The sequence below is a fragment of the Macaca mulatta genome, chromosome 2, assembly GCF_049350105.2.
Source record: "Macaca mulatta isolate MMU2019108-1 chromosome 2, T2T-MMU8v2.0, whole genome shotgun sequence".
Taxonomy (NCBI): domain Eukaryota; kingdom Metazoa; phylum Chordata; class Mammalia; order Primates; family Cercopithecidae; genus Macaca; species Macaca mulatta.
Genome location: NC_133407.1, coordinates 106446638 through 106453338, shown reverse-complemented (window position 1 = coordinate 106453338; position 6701 = coordinate 106446638).

Genomic DNA, 6701 nt, shown 5'->3' with positions numbered 1-6701 from the left:
AATCTCCACTCCACTGTGGCTGTTTGAACAGTCAGGGCAGTAAAAATGGTCATTTCTCCCCGTCTTGATCATATCAGAACTTTGAGTCCTTCTTTTCCATATGCCTCATGAATTTGAAGAAAGTACAAAGCCATGTTGGATGATAACCCAGGGCTTTCTTCTCCCCATAGATGGGGCTGTTCCCATATGAATTCCAACAATGCCCTTCCAGAGACCCTTTCGGGATTTCATTTAGCAGGAGCAGTTGGTAAATGGAGGCACCAGGGACCTGGAGAGCCATTTGCTTTGAGCTACTATATTAGTGCTGTGTCCTTATAGCCAGCCAGGCAGGGGGCCCACAGCACACAGACCCAGTGAGAAGACTGGGCAGCCCCCACGCATGAATTGCCAACTTAGTGCTTCTGGCACTCCTCTGAGTATGGAAGAAAATGACTGCTGTCAACGGGGTAACAGTGATGACCTTAGAGTGTCTGAGAATCTAGTTTAAGACAGACAATCTCCAATAAGTTGACCTAGAAAATTCCTGTCACCACTGCCCCTTCACCTCTCTAGGTCTCAGTTTCTTCCCCAGAAGATGAAGGGTAGACTCCATTGTCTCCAAGAGTCTTGAGTGTTAACAGCCGCACACTGAGCTTTGCCTTACCTGCTTCCTCTACCTGGAAAAGGACAAAAGGAGAACAATTATTTACAGACCATTGAGCAGCCCTCTTCAATCTTGGAGATGGTCTGCCTGTCCTCTGACTTCCTGTTGAATGTTTACTTTGGGGGCACTGCAGCTACAGGGGAAGTGTTTGTGTCATCTCCCTACTTTTGTGCTTTGGTTCAGAGAAGGGAGCCTCCACCCATACTTCTGCTCCCTGTCTCTTCCCACCTCCCTCTTGGGAAAAGGAGTTGATAATCCAATGGATCCAAGCCTGACATTCACTGGGGCTTTACACTTAGTACAAATGCATTTCCATGAGCCCTTTCCCGCTGCAAGTAACAGCTTGTAGTGTGTAAGTGCACACACATATGTTAGAACACATCTCCAGGATAAATTCCCAGTGGAGGAATTTCCGAGTCAAGAGCAAATGCATTGAAATTTTTAAACTTCCGATTGTCCTCCAAAAAGGCTGTACCTCGTGGCAGAGAGTGCTAGTAATGTACCCAATATCCATTCTCCCTTGGCAATCAAAAAGCTACATATCTGGGCCTCTCTTGTAAATGGGGTGGCCAATGAGACGTAAGCAGACGTTTTGAGTAATACTTTTAAGAAGGCTCCTTGGCTTCTGGACCTTCCTCCACTTTCTGTGTGGATCTCTGTCTTGACGGCAGGAACTATAGCAACCTTGTTATAACCTCAAGGATGGAAGCTGTATGCTAAGTACAGGGATAAGAAAGGCCAAATGAGCCTGGGTCCCTGAAAGTCCTTGTAGAGGCTTCAAACAGTTCTGAGCTGTTTCTCGTTAAGTAGGCAAAAAAAAGTCCTAATTGTTCTAAGCTATCTCAGTCAGGCCTCTACTGCTAACAGCTCAGTGTAGTCCCTAACTGATTCACACTGACTTTCTCATTAATAGCCAATAGTGTATGTCTACTGTGTGTGTGTATGTGTGTATATGTGACACACACACATATATATATGGAGAGAGAGAGAGAGAGAGAGATGGAGTCTCACTCTCGTCCAGGCTGAGTGCAGTGGCATGATCTCAGCTCACTGCAGCCTCCGCCTCCCGTTTTCAAGCAATTCTCATTGCCTCAGCCTCTTGAGTAGCTGAGATTACAGGGGTCTGGCACCACACTGGATAATTTTTTATTTTCAGTAGAGATAGGGTTTCACCATCTCTGGTCTCTAACTTCTGACCTCAAGTGAGGACAGGCCTGGCTCACTTGGCTAGACTGGTCTCAAACTCCTGACCTCAAGTGATCTGCCTGCCTTGGCCTCCCAATATGTACACTATTTTTGACCATTACATTTCTGGTGGAATTATCCTCCAAGAAATCCAAGATGTGGGGCAAGAAAGACTGAAGTAAATTACTGAGTTGTAGATTTCAGAAGCAGCTATATTCAGGGGGTAACTGTATCTATTTGCATAAATGAGCCACTAAACAGATCCAAGCAAGTGACCCACGATTGTCCTGTAGGGTGTGTGGAGGCCAGTTCACAGGGTTCTCAGTCATGTATTTCCCAGGATATGTACCAAATGGACTTTTTTTCAATGAAACCCAGAGTATTTACCACTAGAGGATGTATCTTCCTTCCCTCACTCATTCAGAAAAAAAAGAAAAGAGGCCCGATTGACTCACAGTTCTGCAGGCCATACAGGAAGCATGGCTGGGGAGGCCTCATGAAACTTACAATCGTAATGGAAAGTGAAGGGGGAGTAAGCATATATTCACATGGTGACAGGAGAGAAAGCTTGCAAAGCAGGAAGTGCCACACACTTTTAAACCATCAGGTCTCGTGAGATCTCACTAACTATCATTAGAACAGCAAGGGGGAAACCTGCCCCCATGATCCAATGACCTCCTACCTGGTCCTTCCCACACATTGGGGACTGCAATTCACCATGAGATTTAGGTGGGGACACACAGCCAAACCATATCAGGGCTGGAGTCATCTGAGGGCTCACTCGCTCGTACGTCTGGCAATTTATATTGGTTGTCAGTTGAAAGCCTAGCTGGGGCTGCTGGCTGGTATACCCATTGTTATGGACTGAATGATATCCCCCTGCCCTCGAATTCATATGTGGAAGCCCAAACCTTCAATACCTCAGAACGTGACTGTACTTGGATATACAGCCTTTGAGAGGTAATTGAGTTAACATGAGGTGAATAGGCTCATTTTAGGGTTAGGCCATAATCCAATCTGACTGGTATCCTCATAAGAAGAGGAGACTGGGACACAAAAGAGACACAAGGATGGGCATCCACAGGGAAAAGGCATGTGGGGGCTCAGTAAGAAGGCGGTCATCCTCAAGCCATGGAGAGAGGCCTCGGAAGAAACCAACCCTGCTGACACCTCGATCTTGGACTTCCAAGCTCCAGAACTGTGAGAAGTAAATCTCTGTTTTTTAAGCTTCCCAGTGTGTGAAATTTTGGTATGGCAGTTCTAGCATATTAATACACTCATGCACGTCCTTTCCATGTAACCTGAGCTTCCTCACAACATGGTGAATCTGTTCCCAGGGAAACCAGAGAGACAGCAAAAGAGAGAGAGAGAGAGGGAAAGAGAGAGAGAGAGAGAGAGAGAGAGAGAGAAGCTGTACCACTTTTATGACCCAGTTTCAGAAGTCACATAGCATCACTTCTGACATTTTCTGTTCATTAGAAGTACGTCACTAAGTTATGACCGTACTTGAGGAAAAGGGAACTAGACTCCCCCTTTCAAAGGAAAAACAGTCAAATAATTTGTAGACATATTGAAAAACCATCCCAGTCTTTACCATCACCACCATGTTCATCATGCAGATTTTAAGATGCTGGCAGGCCAGGCAGGTGGAGGTGTGTATGCCCCAAGCAACTTGGATTGGGAATGTGGATCTGGAACTCAGGGCTAGAGATGTGGGCTTGGAAGGCATCCACACAGAGAAATAGAAAGGGAACGTGACCCTAGAGAAAGGGAGAGGGCTTGGCCTTGAGGAATGCCAAACTCAGCTTGGTGCACATGAATATGGATTTAAAATGCTGGGAAAGACCTCAAAAAGCCAGCTACCTAACCCAACTTGGATATTTAATAAAAAGAAATGTACTAGTTTTTTCCAGTCTACTAAAGCTTCCTACAAGCAATGCTCCACAGCCAGAATAGTTTTCAAAAAATGATGGACTCAAAGATGATCAGTGTGTGCAAACTGGGTCCTAGGTGACCTGCAGGCCATCCTGTTAGATCCTATCCAGGAGATTCGGCTTTGGCCAGAACCCAATCCCTGTCCACCTCCAGCAAGGGGCTGCTCTCTTGGGCTGTTAGGTGCCTCTTTCCATCAGTGACTATGACTGGCTATCTTGTGGAGACTCATAAACTCAACATAGGAGCTTTTTAAAACGTAGAAGTTTTTAAAACAACTTGTATTTAAAATAACAAAACAATATATGTTCATTTCAGAAATAAATTCATACAGGTAACCAGCAAGATGGCAATAAAAACACCCATAATCTTACCACACTGGGTCATGGCTCATTGAAATTTTGTTGATATCCTTCTGTGCTCTGTGCTCTTACTGTGCACAAATATGTTCTTTTTAAAAATGGGATCATATGGAATGTTCGATACTTTTTTCATTAAATATGATACAATGTGAAATATCTTCCACTGCATTAAGTAAATATTATTTTGCAGCATCCTTTTAATGATTTCTGAGATGATTTGTGATTTTACTTAAACCTGTATGACTGAGGAATTAAGCAATTTCCAAATTTGTTTGGTTTCTTTTTTCCTACTTTTTATCTTGAAATAATTACAGATTTGTGAAAATCTATAATAAGATAGCACAGAGAGGAATCTCTTCATCCAGTTTCCCCCAATGGTTACATTGTACATAATTATAATACAATATAAAAATCAGGAATTTAACCTTGGTAGAAAGTTTGTGTGTAGTTTTAGTCATTTTATCACATGTGTAAATTTGTGTAACCACTACCACAATCAAGACAAATAACTATTTCATCAGTACAAAGATTTCCCTCCTGTTACCCTTATATATTTACACCTACACCCTGTCTTCAACCTCTGACAACCACTAATATTTTCTCCATCTCTATAGTTTTGACATTTCAAGAATGTTATACAAATGGGAACCATGCAGTATGTAACCTTTTGAGACTGAATTTTTTCACCCAGCATAATGCCCAAGTTGTGGCATGTGTCAATTGTTCCTTTTTATTGTTGAATGATATTCCTTATATAGATGTAATAACAGTTTATTTAACCATTCACCTATTGAGGGGCATTTTGTTTCCTGACAGTTTTTGACAATTACAAATAAAGAAAGTAGGAACAACTGTGTACAAGTTTGTGTGTTGACATAAGTTTCCATTTCTCTGTGATAAATGCCCAAGAGTGTGACTGACGAGTCATATGGGAGGTATATGCTTAGTTTTTTAAAAGAAACTACCAAGCTATTCCCACCAGTCAGTAATATATGAGAGATCCAGTTCTTTGCATACTCACAGCATTTGTTATTTTATTTTTTAAGCTGTCTTTTGTTGTTGTTGTTGTTGTTGTTTGTTTGTTTTTGAGATGGAATCTTGCTCTGTTGCCCAGGCTGGAGTACAATGGTGTGATCTCGGCTCACTGCAACCTCCGCCTCCTGGGTTTAAGTGATTCTCCCCTGCCTCAGCCTCCTGAGTAGCTGGGTTTACAGACACGCGCAACTATGTCCAGCTATTTTTTGTATTTTCAGTAGAGACGAGGTTTCACTATGTTGGCCAGGCTGGTCTTGAACTCCTGACCTCGTGACCCACCCGCTACGGCCTCCCAAAGTCCTAGGATTACAGGCATAAGCCATCACGTTATGTCTTTTTAAGTTGTTTTAATAGATGTATGGTGATACCTCAGCATAGTCTTAATTTGCATTTCCTTAATGGCTAGTGATGTTGAACATTTGTCCATATTTGCCATCTGTATATCTACTTTGGTAAAATATATGTTAATGTCTTCTGTATTTTTTAAAATTTATGACCCAGGATAAAGTTTATCTTAATATATATACCTTGGTTGCTTGAAAAGAATGTGTATTCTGTTGGTGGGTGAAGTATTATGTAAATGTCAATTGTATCAGGTTGGTTTTAGTGTTGAGCTTTTCTATATCCTTGCTGACTTTCTGTCTAATGTTCTATCAGTTGTTGAGAGAGGGATGTTGAAATCTCCAATTACAATTGCAGAGTTGTCTATTTCTAATTATAGTTCTATCATTTGATTTATTTACGTTGAGGCTATGTTGTTAGGTGCATCCACATTTAGAATTATGGCTTCTTGGTGAATTGACCCTTTTATCATTATATAATTATCCCTTTTTTATTCCTGGTAATTTTCCTCGCTCTCGATTCTACTCTCTGTGAAAGTAGTATCACCACTTCAGCCTTTCAGTTTATTATCATCTAAACAACCCTATTCAGCCTTTGCAGTCATCCACAATTATTAGAAATTCTTGGTTAGAGGCTTTTGACTACATGTTTTTAAAGGCTTTGGGCTGAACTGACAAATTGCCCTGCATAAATTTACCAACTTAATACCTAAACATTTGGGCTAATTTAAAATCATCATAAACTAAAGGCATGGCTTTCCCAATTTGATAAGCAGAAATCTTATAACTCTATGGAGGTGGAGTTGGTGGTGATAGGTGCATCTCTAGATGACTTAAATTCAAAAAAAGTCAAGAGATCTAAGAAAGAAGTCAATAGATCTAAAATTCATAAATTGAGAAAGAGGGGCATATGTATATTCTTAGAATCCGCGGGAATGCCAGATGCCACAGCCATAAGTAGCTGCCCTTGAGGACTGGACAGCCAGGACTGGACAGTGGGATAAGGTGACAGCTGGTTAATGAAATGGTGCCGCAGAGGACTGGTACTTTTGTATTTAAGTTCTCTGTAGCATTACAATTTTTAAAAGCATGTAAACCTATTACTCTGACTTTACAAATGACATTTGGTTGTTCGTTAAGCTTGCATTTAAATTTATTATCAGAACTCCCATAACTGTGTAATCCTAACACTAAATAAAACTC